General features: G+C 51.3%; 1 protein-coding gene across 2 annotated transcripts in view; it reads left to right on the forward strand.

Annotated features, from left to right (window-relative positions):
* Positions 1-3,406: 3,406 nt before the first annotated feature.
* Positions 3,407-18,558, forward strand: part of SLC2A9 (solute carrier family 2 member 9) — a 255,656-nt gene continuing 240,504 nt past the window's right edge. For both annotated transcript variants that reach the window (XM_047855181.1, XM_047855182.1), the window contains exon 1: positions 3,407-3,530. The gene's annotated coding sequence lies outside the window, so the exon portion shown is untranslated. The remainder of the gene's footprint in view (positions 3,531-18,558) is intronic.

Consider the following 18,558-nt stretch of genomic DNA (forward strand, 5'->3'; position numbering starts at 1 on the left):
TGTGGCCAGCTCACAACACATCATTCTATGGAGGTTACCATCTTATGTAACATAATCACACACATGCAATCCCATACACCCCCTCACTCTTGCTATATTCTCTACGTCCAGAACCAGGTCGCAGGTTCTACCCATGCTCAGGGGGAGGGGTCACACGAGTGCATGAAAGCCGGATCATGGGGCCCCCTTAAGAGTCTGTCAGCCCCAAATGGTACACAGGTAGACATTTAACTATTTGTTAAAGTGTGGGTGTGTGGATAATATTTGTAACCCTATAATATGTTTTGCAACTTAAGATTTTAAAAACTGTAAAGCCATTTTTTTGATAAATCAGTTTGGATCTGAGTGTGCCCAGGCATAGCCAAGCAAAAAGAATCTCATGGCCTTAGGTAACTGAATCTAAAAGGAAGTCTGGAAGTGATTCAAGAGCTCAGGAGGGCTGACTTTTCCTTTTGAGATACTAGAGTTGCTGGGAACTCAGAAGGCACTCTGTATTAGACCTGAGAATTTTTGAATTGCTTCAAAATTACGTCAATGCCTAATTTTTATTTGAAAACAAGAAAATTGTTTTAACCTCTGACTAATTTGAAGAGAAGTGGCATTTTTACAGTACCTACCATGGGCACAGACCATCTCTCCGAAGGTCGAATCTTCTCTAATATCCCTTAATAAAATTTGGTAGCTGTGTTCATTAACCTACCTCACCCCTCGTGCTAAATGTATTCTCAGGTATTTCATGGTTTTGTTGCTGTTATGAATGGGATCTTCATTTTTAAATATGATTTCTGCTTCCTGTCTTAAATATGATTTCTGTCCCTGCTATTCACCAGGAACATGACTGAATTTTGGACATGCACCAACATTTTTGTCAAGTGACTTTGTTTTTAAACAAAAGCCTTTGTGAAATGGCTAATGACTATGCTCTCATATTCATTTCAATTTCTATTTTCTTGGGTTCTCTAGGTACACGATGGTGACATCCAGGAATCCTGGCATTTTTGCCTCCTCTTTTGTGGCTGTAATCCTGATCTAAGTCTCTTGGAAGCAAAGTTCCTAAAAACCCTTAACCTTCAGGGGTGCCTGGGTGGCTTGGTGGGGTAAGCATCTGACTCTTGGTTTCGGCTCAGGGCATGACCTCATGGTTCGTGAGTTCGAGCCCTGTATCAGGCTCTCTGCTGTCAGCACAGAGCCCGCTTTGGATCCTCTGTCCCCCTCTCTCTCTGCCCCTCCCCCACTTACACCCTCTCAGTGTCTCTCTCAAAATAAATAAATAAACTTAAAAAAAATGTTAACCTTCAGAGTCAGATGAACTCAAGACTGTCAGCAACTTTCTTGGGCAAGTCACTTACCTCTCTGTGCCTCGGTTTCCTCATTTATAGCCTGGGGCCTGTAATGCCCGAAGTTCCGAAACCTCCCACAAAAGTCCACCAGAGTCGTAAGTCAAAGCCAAGCGGCAAGGGTCGTTTATTGCAGGCTCGAACCTGGTCCCCCGCGCACTCGTCACCGGTGACGCAAGAGGCCACGATCAGGGTTGGTACAGCGCTTTTATAGACAGAGACAAATAGCACAGGGGAGGTTTCAAATTATGAGGGGCCTGATTAGTTGATTTTAAAGTAAGGACATTTGTTGTTCTCTGATTGGGCGTCCTTTGTCTGTCCTTTGGCGGGAAGGCTGTGTCCGTTACTTGTGGCGGGAGAAGAAAGGGGGAAGGGGGAAGGGGGTAGGCTAGGTGAGGAACGTGCTAAGCAAGCAGGTTTACAGAAGCGAGAAATGCCGGTTAGTTTATGTACAATCACTCATTCCATCACATATCGGACTACATTTAGGAAGGTTTACAACCCATTCTACGACACAGCGGGTTACATTCAGGAAAGGCCTCACAATGCTCGTAGCAAACAGCAAGCAAAACAGACTTCTCAGCAATTGTATTTCTTATCAAAGATCCATAATAAGCAGAAAAGAGAACTTTAGCTTTAAACTAAGGCAGGGCTGTCATTTGGATTTAAAGCTGTTCTTTTCAGGGCCATCATACACTCTACCTCATTGGGTAATTTTGAGGATAAGATAATATCTTTCTTTATTATTATTATTTTGTTTTATTTAAAAAAATTTTTTTAATGTTTATTTATTTCTGAGACAGAGAGAGACAGAGCATGAGTGAGGGAGGGGCAGAGAGAGAGGGAGACACAGAAAACCCGGGCGGGCTCCAGGCTCTGAGCTGTCAGCACAGAGCCCGTTATGGGGCTCGAACTCACGAACTGCAAGATCATGACAGGAGTGGAAGTCCGATGCTTAACTGACTGAGCCCCCAGGCACCCCTGACATCTGCATCCTTTCAAGGCTGCCTAGGTGATTGTAACGGCCAGGGTTGAGAATCGCTGATGGCCCCAGTGTGGCACTGACATTTCAGACAATAATCATGGAAGCCCACATTCCAGATGAGTTCAAGTACATCCTCCCTTTCTTTGCCATACATTAATTCATCCTTGCTGACTATGCTGATTAATTTTACGTGCCAACTTAGCTGAGCCACCGTGCCAAGATATGTAGTCAAACGTCCTGGATGTTTCTAGGAAGGGGTTTTCTGAAGGAGATTAACATCTCAATCAGAGTAGACCTTGCATAAAGCTGATTGCCCTCCATAATGCTGGGGACCATCTAATCAATTGAAGGCTTTCAGAGGGAAAAGACTGACCTCCTTTGAGCATGAAGGTACTCTGCAGCAGACAGTCTTTGGACTTGGACTTCAACTCTTCTCTGGGTCTACAGCGTGCTGGGCTGCCCTGCAGATTTTGGACACATGCCTCCATCAATCATATGAGCCAATTCCTTAAAATAATCTCTCTCTCTCTCTCTCTGGTTGACTCTTGTTGAACACAATCATAAATAAAGCACCCCACTTCGTTTTCTTTGGAAATGCACAACTAGAGAATGGATGATGCAGAGGCATGGGGAGAGGAATACGGATCACCAGATCCAGTTGAAATGGTGGCATAAAGACAGAAATAACCCTGGGAGACATCTGGCAAATGTCTGGAGATTTTTTTGTTGTCTCAAGGGGGTGGAGGATGAGGGGCTGGGCCTGGGGCTGGGGGTGTAAGAGGGATATGGGCATCAAGTGGGCAGAGGGGCCGGGGATGCTACTAAACATCCTGAAATGCATGGAATTATCGTTAAAATGTAACAGTGCCATTGTTTGCGAAACCCAGACTGGAGTGGGGCAATAGTGAGTCATTAAGGAAATTAACATCTCACCCCTTGAAAGGAGGAGGATTGTGGTCAGATGGGGAAGGAGCTCTGAAGAGGCAACAGGCATCCAGTCAGCAGATCGGACAAACAGCCTGGGGGCAGCTAGTACTGAAAAAGCCACGGGACTTCGCGGAAACTCTTGAGAGACCAGCCCTACCGAGGAGGTAGGACTGGCTGTCCAGCCAGCAGGAATCTCAAGGCCATCATGTGGCTCCAATTAGTTCCTAAGCGGCCGTGAGCTCAGAAGCTCTCCCCAAGGTCTGAGCCCAAGACCGGAGGTGGTGAGTAGCCGTCTTGTGTTTTGTGGCTGCAGCTCATGTTGTTGTTTGAAATATTGGGGGGGGCGGGGGCCCAGTGGGCAGAGCGGGGGGCCAGAGTTCTGGGCTTCTCTCCCTACGGTGCGGACTGAAGTGGGCACACGGCGACCCATCCTGAATTCTCAGGAACTGGGGTACGTGGCCGGGGGGGGGGGGGTGGGGGGGGAGCGGCTGGGTGTCATGTCCTGAACACAAGGCTGCATGTAGACAGCCCTCAAGGAGGGTTTCTTAAAGCGTTCACGAAGACGTGGAAAGGGTGAATTGGTGATAAATTAATGACACTTCAGTTCTCTCATCTGCAAAAGGGGGAAAGTAAGACGGCGAAGGTGGTCGCGTGAGGCCAGTGGGGTGATACAGTAGCATGATTGAGAAAGTCAAGTGTCCTTTAGAAAACCCCCCGTGTGGGGCACCCGGGTGGCTCGGTCGGTTAAGCGTCAGGCTCTTGATTTCAGGTCAGGTCATGATCTCACAGTTGGTGGGTTCGAGCCCCGCGTCGGGCTCCGCACCTAACAGCGCAGAACCTGGGTGGGATTCTCTCTCCCTCTGTCTCTGTTCCAACCCCCACTTGTGCTCTCGCTCTCTCTCAAAATAAATAAACAAAAATAAATAGCACCCCCCCACACACACACAGATGCTACTCTCCTGTGGGTTTTACACCCCAGAGCATGTTTCCAGGACAGCATTAAAAACAAACAAACAAAAAGTCACAGCAAAGCAGGGCCACACCGAGATGGAAGGCAACCAGCACACGTGACCGAGGGCAGCAGAAGCAGGTGGGACACACACGTCGGTGGTCGGCCACAGGGCACTTTAAGGGAAGGGGTCAGTGAACCGGGAGAAGAGGTCCTTGGGTCAGGAGTGCATGTGCACCCTCTTCAAACGTGTGAGTGTCTGTCCCGGGGAGCAGAGGTAGCCTTGATCCTCGCTGCCCTTAGATGCCAAACACAAAGCCCAGCGAGGGACAGACAGAGAGGCAGATTTCAGCGCACCTAGACATCCTGGGAGGGAATTGGCACGAGCCGCGGGGTCCGAGGAAGGAGCACGCAGCCTTGACTCTGTTTTCTTTGGCAGGGTGGTGGGGACAAGTTATTTCAACTTTTTGAGACTCCATTTCAATATCCCTTAAACAGGAGCATTGTAATTCTTCCATAAAACTAGCAATCATGGCAAAAACATTCGTTCGTACCATATCTTCTCTGTGCCCCGGGCCCTGTTCTCACCTCTTTTCGTGGAGTAACACACTTGCGACTCACGGCAGCTTGCGATACAGGTGCCACTATCATTGCTGTAGTCAACAGAGAGGAGGCTCAGAGAAGGGGAGTGGCCAGGGTCACACGGCAGGTACGGGGTACAGTCGTCGTACAGGGTACGATCTCTGTAGGACACGGGGTCTCTGCAGGACACAGCATGGAATGTGGCTCTCCTTGATCTCCCTCCACCTATCAGATGTCAACCAAACCACAGCGTGTATGATTATCAGCGTGCCGTGATGACACCGTGCTGTGCAGTTTCTGGATCAGAATTGAACAACCTCAGCAGTCTGAAGGTGCGGACAGAAGCCAGCGAGTTGGCGTAAAATGGAGATCGGCGGCAACGCCATTCTGCACTTACTCAGATTCAGTCACCCAGACTCTCACTGCACTGCTCGGACCGCTTCTGGAATGTTCCGGTCCATGCTGGGAGCTCCTCTGTTGAGAGGCATCCCAACAAGCCAATATCTACTCGGTGAACTGACGAGTGAGATCACATCAAAACAGAGGATGTCTGTTGCATGGGAGGTCACCAGGGACAAATTCATAGATGACAGATTGCAACAGAGTATTTGTAATATCTGAAACTGACGTGACCACGTGCACCTTTGGGGGGCAAACCCCTCTACACAGTCGAAAATCCACATATGATTTTTGACTCCCTCCCCCCAGTTTAACTACTGATAGGCTACTGTTGATGGGAAGACCGATGGATTCATAAATAGCCCATATTTTACATGTTATATGTGTTTTATGCTATATTCTTACAATAAAGTAAGCTAGAGAAATGTTACTAAGAAATTCACAAGGAAGAGAAAATACCCAGCGCCATAGAAGTCCACTCGCACAGTTCAAACCTGTGTTGTTTAAGGGCCAGCTGTATACCCACAATGCACAAGGGACTTCTCTGGAAATTACCAAGAAAGACAGGAACGACTATGGAAATGGACTATGGAAACGACTATGGAAACGGAACGACTATGGCAAAGGATCTTGATGGACAAATCACAGACGTGGAAAACAGGAAGCCTGACCAATGCTTTGAGGAGATGCCGCTGGGGCTAATTCCCAGAGGCTTGCCTGTGAAATCAGTGCACCCGTTAGACGGGTCGTGCTGGGAGCACGAGGTTGACTCACTGCTGAGTCGAGGCCCTCGTGTGTGAGGCACAGGAAGGTCTAGCCGCTTGGGGGGATGCTTTCTCAGTGCGCGATGCTCAGTGTCGGTGGGGATGTGGGCTTGGGCACCCACCTCCCTGGAGGTGGGGAGGTGGCCGGGGCAAACATTCTCTGGTTAAATGTACTGGGAGGCTCAGTCGGTTAAGCATCCAACTTCAGCTCAGCTCATGATCTCAAGGTTTGTGGGTTCGAGCCCCGCACCGGGCTCTGTGCTGTCAGCTCAGAACCTGGAGCCTGCTTCAGATTCTGTGTCTCCCTCTCTGTCTTCTTTATTTATTGAGAAAGGGAGATAATGCGAGCAGGGAGGGGCAGAGAGAGATTGAGAGAGAGAGAATCCCAAGCAGGCTCCACACTGTCAGTGCAGAGACCATCGCAGGGCTCGATCTCACAAACCATGAGATTATGACCTAAGCTGACACCAAGAGCCGGACGCTTAAGCGACTGAGCCACCCAGGCGCCCCTGACTTTCTAGCATTCCGACTTCAGTTAAGATTCTTACCCAACCGTCCATGACGTTTTGCGGAATACAAATTCCTAGAAGGAAAATAACCGGTGGCATATATTAAGCCCAGTTGCCAACACGACGCTAAGGATGTTACGTCTGTGTCAGGTAACCCTACGGCAACCCCACGAAGCAGGTAGGATGTTTATCATCTCCGCTTTACCGATGAAGGAACAGAAACCAGAGAGGTTGGGTAACTTTCCCAAGGTCACACAGCTGGACTATAAACCCAGGCTGTCTGAGTCCAGGCTCCACACTTCCGGGAAGCTGGACTTAGTCTGGGAGGCCGTGCAGAACTCCTAGCCTGGCGTGGCCCCTGCTCTTCTCCTGGCTAACTTCATTCTGGATGGATCAGTGAACCACCCTGGGCCTTGGCTTTCTTGGTGTCTGCGGTGGATTGAGACGGTGTTCCCTCCTGCGGTTGTTATGAGGTGTAACATCTGCAAGGTAGTCAACAAATGATTGTCATCAATGTGTCATTGTTGTTGCACTGCTCACGTGTTCCCTCGAGGGGTCAGGGCCCAAGGTCCTGGAATGAACGTGGGATGCTGTGTTCCGTGCGTGGGCCCATTGGGGTGGCTAGAGGATCCCCAAGGAGCGGATGTTGGAGGGAGGGTGGTGGCTGCAGTTAAGAGGGAAGAAAAGGAGGGCTGAGACGCTGGGCCCTGGCAAGGAGACCGGGTGAGTTCAGCTGATTGACGTGGGCCCAGAAAGTCCAGCCAGGGCGCTCGCCGGCCAGCCAAGCACATGTGAGGCTCTGGATGCTTGAACAGGGGAGGGAAAGACATCGGGGAGAGGCAGCCCCCAGGCCTTGGCACCAACAGATCTGACTTAAGAGTCTCACTTCATCTCGGCCCGCGTCTGACCTCGACACCGTCCTCAGGCTTTCCTTGCTCAGACACGGGCTCTGGATGGTGCCCTTGCAGAGCGCTTGGGGACTGGGTGACATGAGCTCAGGCATACAGGGTGCCTGGCAGGTGGCCGTCACCACCCCGCCTTCCCTGCACGTCGAGGGCCAGGGACGCGGGGGCCTGGGCGCAGCTGGCCTTGGCCCCGGGCTTCCCTCGTGACCGCAGACAAAGGGTCCAATTCGCCTTCTTGGGTTTCCTGCTTTCTTCTTTACAAAAACAGGAAGGAACACTGCTGCTGTCCCTTATCAAATCCCCCACATGGGTTTCAGTCAATGCAGCCATTTCTTACAAGAAAGATGTAGTTTTTGTTTTTTTTTTTTTAAATCTTGACTCTTAGAAGTTCAAAATGGCTTTTTTAATGAAATGTTAAAAGCCAGAACTGGGAGAAAATAGCACCCGACAAAAGAGGGGAGACCTCTAAAATTTGATTTGTTTCCCTGTGTTCCCGTCTTGCTCTCCCACCAAAACCCAGCGGAAGAATGGACCCACGTTATGACTGACCTTACAAATGGGGTCCCGGCTCTCTTGGGAGCCCTTGCAGCCTCCCAGGTCTCTCGGGAGCCCTTGCAGCCTGTCCCCAGGAAGTAGCTCGTCTTTGATTTTTATGCATGTGCATTTCAATACGGGGAAACAGAAGGAAAAGGGGTAATCGTGAAGCATTGTGGGAGGTAAGCATTGGGACCGGAGAGGTTGTCAGACATTAATCGGACGGGCTGATGGGCTGGGTTCCCCTGCATCCTTCCCGGGCTTCCGAGTGGACAATTTTCACGGGAGGAATCAGGATATAATTTCCTGGCTGAGGACCTTGGCTCTGCTCTCAGTGCTGCTCCAACCTCCGGATGAAATTGCCCTGCCGGTGATTTCCAGGCAGCGGATGGGAGCAGACCCAGGCAAGAATTTCGTCTCAATGTGGGGTCCTCGCCTGGCAGGTTGCCTGTCCTTCCTCTGCCCTCTGGCGCCGCACTTATCACGACTGTGTTTGACTTCACGAACTGGTGTTTTGGAAACGTGGGTATAAGTGTTTGATTCTCACGGTGTGGACCGGTGCTGTCCGTATCTAAGTGCTGCGCACAAACGCGCTCCAATCATAATAGTCCAGCTGGCCGTTAATGCGCCTTTAGCGCTAAGTCAATGAGCTTTTGTTGGGCACTTTCTATGAGTCAGCCACCATGCTGACTGTTGGGGGTACGCAGACAGGGACAGACACACAGTCCCCGCTTGGGGGAGATAGCAAACATCAGGCGACAGACAGAATGATCGTAAAGGGTGACAGACACCTGGAAGGATGCAAACCAGGGGCTGGATGGAAAGACGGCATGGTGGCAGCGAAGGGGGTCCTCCCAGTGCGGGGGGAAGCCTGCGGTGACCCCACAGGAGAGGTAGCTGAGAACGGTGGCAGCCAGGGGAGAGGAGAGGTGGAGGTGAGAGACAGGTTGGATCTAGAACCAGTGCGTGTTGCTGATGCACGGTGAGGTCGAAAGGGAAGTGAGGAAGAACCAGGATGCCACCAAGGTTTCTAGCTACCCAAGGGAGCTGGGAGAACTGCATCCTGAGACGGGGCCATGGGGGGCCCAGAATGGAGGAACGTTTAGGAGAGAAACTCAAGAGTCTGTGAGTCACCCAGGTGACGAGGTCCAGTGCGTAGCTGGATGTGTGGGTCTGGAGCTGTCAGCCTACAGGGGCCTCGACCTTCGAGGTGCATGTGATCTGGTGGGGATCAGTGTTTGTAATGAACTGTAGCATGCATGACAAAGCCAAGACTTCCATTAGGCAGAAAACAGGGACATTAGGCGAACAGAGGGACACCCGCCAACCCTGTAGGGGAGGTGGGTAGTGTAAGGAAAGGACACTTGGACGGAGTCGTGAAGGATGAGTACATGGAGAAGGCATTTAGGTGGAGGGACAGCCTGGGAAAAGACTCATAATATCTAGAGAACGGTGAGGAAGTGCCTGGTGCCGCGTGGGTGGGCAGCCAGGAAACAGGACGCTGGAGAGTTACGCAAGGGCCACCTGCCAGACAGCCTCTTAAGCCATGCCGTGTGCCCCGACCTTGGGCCACAAAGTAGATGACCAGACGCACCACCTGAAGTCCTGGCAATGGACGCTGTCCTCCGGTCATTATCTTTCCGGGCCCCTCGGAGTGGCTGCAGGTCAGCTGTAGACCATTTGGGCTTGCCCCCGGGCCAAGCTGATGCACCCGCGAGCTGAGCTCAGATTACTCTCTCGCTCTATCAGCTGGAGCTATGGGCTGAATGCTCGTGTCCCCCTGTTGAAGTTCTGCCCCCGCTGCAATGGTATCTGGAGACAAAGTCTTCAGGAGAGTAATTATGGTTAAATAAGGTCATAAGGGGTGGGGAGGGGCTCTGATCTGATAGGACCAGTGTCCTTAAAGCAGAGACACCATGGAAGTGGTCCTTTCTCTCTCTCCCTCTCTCTCTCTCTCTGTGCTTCTGTGCTATGTGAGGACACTATAAGAAAGTGGCCATCTGCCAGCCAAGAGGAGAGCTCTCACGAGAACCCGACCCTGCTGGAACCTTGATCTTGGACTCTCCAGCCTCCAGAGCTGTGAGAAGGCAAATTCCTGTGGTTTGTGTCACTCATTTATGGTATCGTTGGCCAAAGGTGTCCACTGCAGGAGAAGCATCAGCTGAGAGAGAAGCATCAGTGCCATAGAGGCAGATGACCTGGGGCCTGGGGCACCTGTTCATGCAGTTTGCAGGGCTCTCTGGACCTTCAACCCCCTATGTTCCTCTTCCCAGGGCCTACCCGATCCTAGCAAATGTCAAGGCCATGAGTGGCCACATGCTTAGATGGCGTGGCATCCTCAGATACAGTTTCTACTAAGGCCCAGCAGCATGCCGGGAGCTGTTTTCAAACAGTGCCCAGTCCTCTGCTGTGGATGGCACAGTCTTGCTCTAGACTCTTGGGGGTCTGCACCGTGCCTCTCCCGGTGGGGCCTGCAGGGTCTCCATCTGACATCTTTCCCCACAGATGCCTGTGGTTCTGCGGGATCTACTGGGCTGGACAGCACAGGGGCGAGGCTGCTTATGCCTCTTCCCGGACCCGTACACGGGCTTTACCTACCTTGGGGTCCCACGAAAACCTTCCACATCTGACACATAGGGGGAAATCATATCCCCAGTTGTGCAACGTGTGCCTCTCAAACCTGGAGAGGTTGAATGTCTTTCCCAGGGGTAGGAGATAGACGTGCAAGACTCCATCCTTTACCCGGATTTTCCAGCATGGTCTCCACCGGTGGACCCCTAAGAGCTTCACTGATGTGACCCTTGGCCCTTTGGGCTCTAGGCCTTTGGGATCTTGTCTGGTTTACCTCCCTCCCACCTTCCAGAATGAATATGCTTTACCAAAGCACACAGAATTAGTACTTCATGCTTTTCAAGGGCACTTAACACAATGCCATCGACATGGCAAACCATTGCCATGTCCCGTAGGATGTCCAGATGGTCTAGGTCCCTTTGCGCTGCCGTCACAACAACAGAAGAATGAGTAGAGCCCTAGAGGAAGGCCATACGTGGGTACCATCTTGTCCCATGTGGATGTAAACTGCTTCTGATCATTCTCTCTCATCAGTGTAGAAAAAGATCTAGTTGCCCATGAATAAGCTGCATTCAGCGTACTCAAAAGCATCCACACTAGAGGACTCACCATATCAGTCAGTAACTACAGCTGGGCATCTGCTACTGGGTTAAGTTCCCAAAGTTCCAGGGTCTTTTGCTCTGACCCGTAGAGTTCTGGTAGGGTCAGGCTGGTGAATCACGTGGGGATATCACAGGGACCACTACTCCTGGATGCCTCAATACTCTGAGGGGGGCGCTGACCTCTGCATATAATAATCTAACACATTTTGTAAACAATGTAATATTGTTTCTCATTTACTATCTTGGCACGGGGTGGAAGTTCTCGGGCTTTCTTAGGCAATACCTCTCACTCTGCAGGTCAAGGAACCAACGTGAGAGTTCTTTTCCAGGGTCTTAGCGTGTCTTTCCTAAACACATTCAGGACCCAGGGAAACGACTGCGGGGTGGGTTTGGCGACTCAGTGTACCCACTATATGACATACCTGGGCCGGAACGATACTGACTACTTGATTCTTGTATAGCTGATTCTAATGGGGGGCTGTGACCATTAGAATAGCAGTGCCAGCCCAGAGCCTGTATCCAATGCCTGGTGGCTAATTTGGCCCAGTGTATGGTTACTTGAGTACATGGCCACAGAGTCTTTGGGGGATTAAATGGGGGAATCCCTACCATATCCACCTGCCGTCCCACCTGAATTCAAGGGAACCTGCTCTTTGTACCCTTGTATCAGATAGGCGTTGGCTGAGTCTGGGGGCCACCACAACCATCTGCTGAGAGCAAGGGGCGGACGGGGAGGTTACGGGACCAAGGAAAGTAAAGGAGGCTTGACAAACACTATGGAGAGTGAGGTGCTGGGAGCACCACCCCTGTTTGAGCATGGCGCCCTGCCCTAGGGACTGAATCCACAGGCCGGCTAGCCCATCCGTGGGGCAGAAGAGAAAGTGGAGACTTAGCCACCCAGGCTTGGGGTTCTGCCAGAAGACGGTGAAGGCAGACAGGGAGAAGTATTGTTTAGGACACTGGTATGGGACGTTGAGTTCAAATCTCAAGTCTGACTCAGACGAGGACACTATAGAACGGGGAAGGCTGCCGGACCTGGAAGAAGCTGGTGACCACGGACTACGACAGTCAGAAATGGAGCAAGATGAACGCATACTGGATTCGCGTCCTGGGGCTGCCACAACTCTCACCATCCTGGGTCCAACCCTCCACCTGTCAGGCTCACCTCCCTTGTCTCCGCCCACTCTTGGCCCCACCGGATTCTGCCTTTACTTGAAATGTTAACACGTCGTCAGCATGGACTTCTTTGGCATTCATGCGGACTTTTAAAAAATGTTGCATTAGATATTTATCTTGATGATTGAGGGTTTTGGTGCCTCCGGAGGTTTTGCTGCCAACACGAATGCCTCACCTACCTCACCCTAGCCCCAGCTCTGAGAGAAGGGGCAGCTAGAGAAGTAGAGGAAACACAAGAACACAGGATCTTGGAAGCCAAGGAAAGAAGGTTTATCAAGAAGCCGATACAACAGGATGAGGGGCAACATCACGTGAAACAAATCAAGCCGGACATAGAAAGTCATGAATTATAGAATCTCATTTCTATGAGCTGTTTGTAATATCGAAAAAGGGAAAACAAACATACCTGACCGACTGGCTAAATGACATGTGGTCACCGCAAAACTAGAAGCTAAAACAGCCATTGAAAATGATGCTGGGGACGCCTGGGTGGCTCAGTCGGTTAAGCATCCAACTCTCGATTTTGGCTCAGGTCATGATCTCACAGTCATGAGATCGAGCCCCGCATTGGGCTCTGTGCTGAGTGTGGAGCCGGCTTGGGATTCTCTCTCTCCCTCTCCCTCCGCCCCTCCCTGCAACCCCCCCTCAAAACACAGTGATGTTAGTGAAGAGAAATCTTCTGGAATGTCAACTGGAAAAAGCGGGATGGGAAAGTATAAACAGAGTAGCAACAACTGTTTAGAATTCTATGCAAAATAGTTACACACACGAAGAAAAGAGGGCATCCTGTATGATTCCACTTCCATAAAACTCTTAAAAATGCAAACTAATCCGCAGGGACAGAAAACCGATCAGTGGCCGGGGGTGGAAGGATCACAAGAGGCACCGGGCAAGCTGATACACATGCCCACTATTTTAATGGGGTGATGGGTTCACCGATGTGTCAACATGTGTCAACGCTAATTAAACAGGTAGACTTAAAAATATGGTAACACAGTTAAGTATCACATTCTCCGTTTCCCAGATGAAGATGTTAGGACTCAGACTTCAGGAACCTTGTACACAGAGAGAGTCATGCAATTTGCAGAGGAGGAATCCAGACTTTACTCGCCCTCGTGTCTGTGCTCGGATCTGTTATGCTATCTCTTGGGATAATAACAGTAAACCCGGGGTGCCTGGGTGGCTGTCGGGTGAGCGGCCAACTCTTGATTTTGGCGCAGGTCATGATCTCACGGTTCGTCAGTCGGAGCCCCACGTCGGGCTTGGTGCCGTGCGGAGGCTGCCCAGGATTCTCTCTCTCTGCCCCTCCGGCCCCACTCTCAAAATAAATACATAAATATTTTTTAAAAAAGCAAAACAGTAAATGCCTCTCACCACCGGCTGTAAGGGATGAACAGATCCTTGGCAAGGCTCATTCTGGCCACCCCAGACAGTCTCCTGGGATAACACTATCGATGAAGGCTGGCTGTTGCTGGAGCTCATAACCCAATCCTTTCCACTGAAAGCCAGCAAAGAAGACTCGGTCCCTTAGAGATGGAGAAAGGATTTGGCCATTCAGGGCTTCTCGATGTACATATTTTAGGAATGCTAAACCACCACGGGTACCTGGCCTCTGCAGAGCCAAGTGTGGGAATATCTGGTCCAGAAGCTTGTCCTAAATGAAATCTCTGCCATTTGCAGAATCGCCCCTTTTCTGCTCTCATCACTGCCTCCCTTGTGATTAAAAGTGCCCGTCAGTAAAGGATGAGACTGCCATCATAATTCCCTCCCCGAGTCACTGGGCTCAGTAAGGCCTCGGTGCTGGCAGCACCCGGTGCAGAGCCCTAGGACCGGATGCAGGAGTCGTTAATTCCTAAATTGGCCGCGTTGGACCAATCCAGGAAGCAGGTGACACTTGGATCAGGTGGGGATGACCAGGCAGAGAAGGCAGAGGAAGTGGGCGGGTGCACACAGGCCGGGTGGTGTCACACACTCACCTCACAGAATCGAGTCAGTGGTGAGGGCCAGCAGGTGGCCTCTCATTCAGAAACCCTGATGCCCGGGTCCCGCTGCAAGCCTGTATCTGGGCTCAGCGGGGAAAGGCTGTCGCACTCATTAATGACGTCTGCCATGGCAGTGGGAGGGGAGAGTGACGGTTCAAAAACCCTGCATTTGCTGCTTCTTGGTCAATAAAGGCTAGAACCGGATGAGGAGGCCAGGTGGTGGAGGCTTGCACGGTCTGCGGAAGAATTTGGGCTTTGGGTGGATACCAGAGATTTTAAACTTAGCTTCCCCATTTTTATTTATTTTTTTACTTGTTCATTAAATTTTTTTCTTAATGTTTGCTTTTGAGAGAGAGAGAAAGAGACAGAGCACGAGCAGGGGAGGGGCAGAGAGAGAGGGAGACACGGAATCCGCAGCAGGCTCCAGGCTCCGAGCTGTCAGCACAGAACCTGACGTGGGGCTTGAACTCATGAACTGTGAGATCACGACCTGAGCTGAAGTTGGACGTTTAACCGACTGAGCCACCGAGGCGCCCCTAATATATATTTTTTGAAGTTGATTTTTATTTATTTTGAGAGAGAGAGAGAGAGAGAGCGGGAGAGGGGCGGGGGGGGGGGGGTGGTTAGGCAGAGTTCCAAGCAGGCTCTGCGGTCAGTGCGGAGCTTGAACTTACGAACCGTGAGATCATGACCTGAGCCCAAATCAAGAATCGGATGCTGAACCGACTGAGCCACCCAGACGCCCCTAGCTTAGCTTCTCTATTCTTAAAACAGAAAGTACCATATCCAGAAGATTTCAGGGTAGATACTGAGGATTTCTTGAAAAAGGCAAGACTCAGGTTGAATTTAGAGAGAGGACTGTGGTCCAGAGAAGCAGAGGGTGGAAAAAGCGTGTTCTGGAGGGACACGGTGTCCGCTGGGACGCGGTCGGAGACGGAAGGAGACTGTCGCGGCCAGGTAGACACGGGCCTCTGGCAAAGCCGGCTTGGTGTGGCGCACTGGGGCTGGCGGACGGGGTGACGGGTTACAACCACACACCCGCCTTACTCACCTCATCGCTGCAAGACAAACAACCTTGGAATTTTCCAGGCATCTCGTGCAACGCGAGAGGCTCCAATCAGGTACAATTAGCCACAAAGGGCGGCAGTTGACTTTTCACAGAGCGTTGGACAAAAGGAGCAGATTGAGTTGGGTGTTCATCTCTGGCACTCGAAGATGATACAGGAATATGTGTTACCAGGAAGCGGGAAGAATATGTGTTACCTTCCTCACCTGCTCCCCAGTGGCTGACTCTGCATTTTAGTTCACTGAAGTGCTTGTCCTGCTCGGGGAGGTTCGAATTTTTCCTTCCCAAAAAGGGAATCGGGGCTCGGCGTGCTTATGTAACTTGCCCCGCGTCACGGGGCTAAGTCATCAGAATTGGAACCGCAGCCCCGTGCCCGTGTGTCTGAAGACAAAGTCCCTGGGCTGCCCACCCTTCCCGGAGCGTTTGAAGGAGGACAGTGGGGTTGCTTCAGCACAGGCTGAGGGCACGGGCCAAATGGTGAGCCAGCGAGGCCCGGCCTTCCCCGTGCGCCAGGCCACCCTCGCAACCGCCGTGCGAGTGGGTCGCTACTCCTGGCCTCACCCTGGTCTAAACCTCCATCATCCCTCGTGTGGACCAGCCTGGGTCTTCCTGCGGCCACTTCATCGCCGTCCTCCCGCCTCCCCCCAGTGCTGACACCCCAGGCCGGCCTGCCCTGCTGACCTCATCGTCCCCCACAACCCCTGCCCAAGTTTGGAGACCTTCAGCCCTTCCCACTGCTCTTAGGATTCAACCCCACTTGCCTAACGTCATCTATTAAGGCAGGCCTGGCCCAGCCCCACGGTCGGTCCCTCAAACCCTCTCCCCCACCCCATCCACACATGTCAGACTAACACTCCTCAGCTTAGGTCAGCATCTCCTGCCGTGGCCTCTCCTACCACCTTACACCACTTTCTAGAATTTTCCATAATCGCACGTGAACATCTATTCAAGCGTGTGTGTGTTTAATGTCTGATTCCCCAGGATGTGTAAGGGCCAGGAAGGCAGGCCCCTTTTCTGCCTGGTTCGGTTCTGGGCCCATAGAGGGGGCCTGACACAGAGCAGAGGCTCACTTACATCAGTCCGTACCGTTGAATGAATGAGTGAGTGAATAAACGAATGCATGAATGGGTGACCCTCAAACAGCACAGCTGCACGCCTCCTCTCCAAGACCCTGTTCTACCTCTGTTGAGGTATGCTGGAACATTCTCTGTCTGTGACTGTCCCCCACCCCCATCCACGGTGCATCCTAGGGGATAGGAACGAAGCCTTATTCATCTGAGTATCCACGGCTCTCAGAATGGAGAATGAAGTCGGCCTCAGAGTATGTGGTATTTTCCTCCCCCAGTTCTGGAACCAGCCACGGCGCTCTGAGTCATCTGTGTCTTTATTTCTAAAATGAAGTTCTGTAACATGACTCCCCTGATCCCTTAATTACTAGGGCTGATATTCTAGGCTTTCAAAACCAGAAGGATTCACTGTTTCCTTTAGACATGAGATCATTTTGGCAGTTCCTGTTAGGGACCTACTGTGCCCATCAACAGAGGCTTTGGAACCCCTCTGAGAGTCGACCTCCAAAACGCAGCTGTCTTGGGCCACCCCGGGAGCAGAGAGGTCTCCGCATTTGCTTTGGAAAATCCACAACAGCATCTCATTGGTCATTGGTCCTTAGTTGGTCAGGAAATCTGAAGCTAGTTAGATTAGGCTCAGCAAACAAGGCAGTCTGTTTGCAAACTGCTTTCTTTTTATTTAAAAAAAATTTTTTTACATCTTATTTATTTTTGAGAGAGAGAGAGAGAGAGAGAGCGAGCACAAGAGGGGGAGAGGCAGAGAGAGAGGGAGACACAGAATCCGAAGCAGGCTCCAGACTCTGAGCTGTCAGCACAGAGCCCGATGCGGGGCTCGAACCCATGAACCCTGAGATCATGACCCGAGCCAAAGTCGGACGCTCAACTGACTGAGCCACCCAGGCGCCCCTTGCAAACTGCTTTCTTGCAATTAGGCTTTGCCAGGAAAGGCAAGGTCATGCACTGACCTATTAGCCACACAAGTGATTGAATGACGACAGATCTGATCTTCCTAATGCTGATTAAAAACTTGGCTTCTCAAATAGAGATGGAATTTTATTCCTTCTTTTCTAATCTTACAAGAAGCCAGAAGGAGCTAACGGCAGGGGTGAGCGTGGTGTAGACTGGATGGGGGGTGCTCACGCACACGCACTTGACCCCGATGCCCAGCCTTTGGAAAGCCTCTTCCTCAGCTGCTGTCACAAACCAGTGCACATCTAGAGTCCCGACACCCTTCAGTCCAACGTCGCTGGAAGGCAGGTGGCTCACTTCTCTGCCCCAGACACAGCAGACAAAGTGTGATGTTCCGATCCAGCCGCTGAACTAACTTCCCAGCAGTGGAAGAGTCGGGATTTGGGGTCCTGTAAGCCTCAGTTTCCAAATCTGTAAAATAGGGATGATAATGGCCTCCCGCAGCGAGTTGCTGTGGAGATCACGAGGTCACTCACATGATGGGGCCCAGGGGGGCCTAGTTCATGCGGGATGCTCAGTGAGAAGAATTCTGTCTTTCTTTGGACGTGGACCCAAAAGACCAGAAGGGCCTTTACATCTAGTCCAGGGTTGCTCAAAGCACGGAACTCAGGGTCCTTCTTGGTTGCCTGCTCGAGCATGCTTTTATTTACGTGTTTATGCCTATATTTCCATGCCTATTAGGTTGCTTGCCTATCATTGCTTCAGGCGGTGGTCCTCAACCACAACCACACCTTCCAGTTGCCCGGGGAGCCTTTAAAATGCTCCAGCCCACAGAGGGGCGTGGCTTTGAGATTTTATACAACATCCTGCGAGCACCATTAGCGTGACCAGCCAGGATGAGAACGACTGGCTTAGGGCAAAGCTGGGTAAAAACTAGAAATAACTCAAAAGTAACATAGCGTCAAGGCGCCAAGCTAAGGCTGAAGTCTGGGGAACACGAATCAGCCAATGGTTTGTTTGAAGGCCACGTATTGGGATCATCTGCGGATGGAGGGGTTGGGGGCGCGCAGTGGTGCTTGTGAAGTTTCAGATGCCTTGTCCCCTGCCAGGTCCGTTAAGTCAGAATCGCGAGGTGTGGACCTGGAAGATCTGTGTTCCCGTCAGTCTGCCTGGCCCTGGTTCTCTGGAGGGCATTTAGGAGCTACTCATTTTGTGAAGGTCAAGGCCCCGCTCAGGAGGAAGGGAGGCAGGGCGTGGTCTGCCCGACAGTGGAGAGAAGGGGACGCTGACCAGC

The sequence above is a fragment of the Prionailurus viverrinus genome, chromosome B1, assembly GCF_022837055.1.
Source record: "Prionailurus viverrinus isolate Anna chromosome B1, UM_Priviv_1.0, whole genome shotgun sequence".
Taxonomy (NCBI): Eukaryota; Metazoa; Chordata; class Mammalia; order Carnivora; family Felidae; genus Prionailurus; species Prionailurus viverrinus.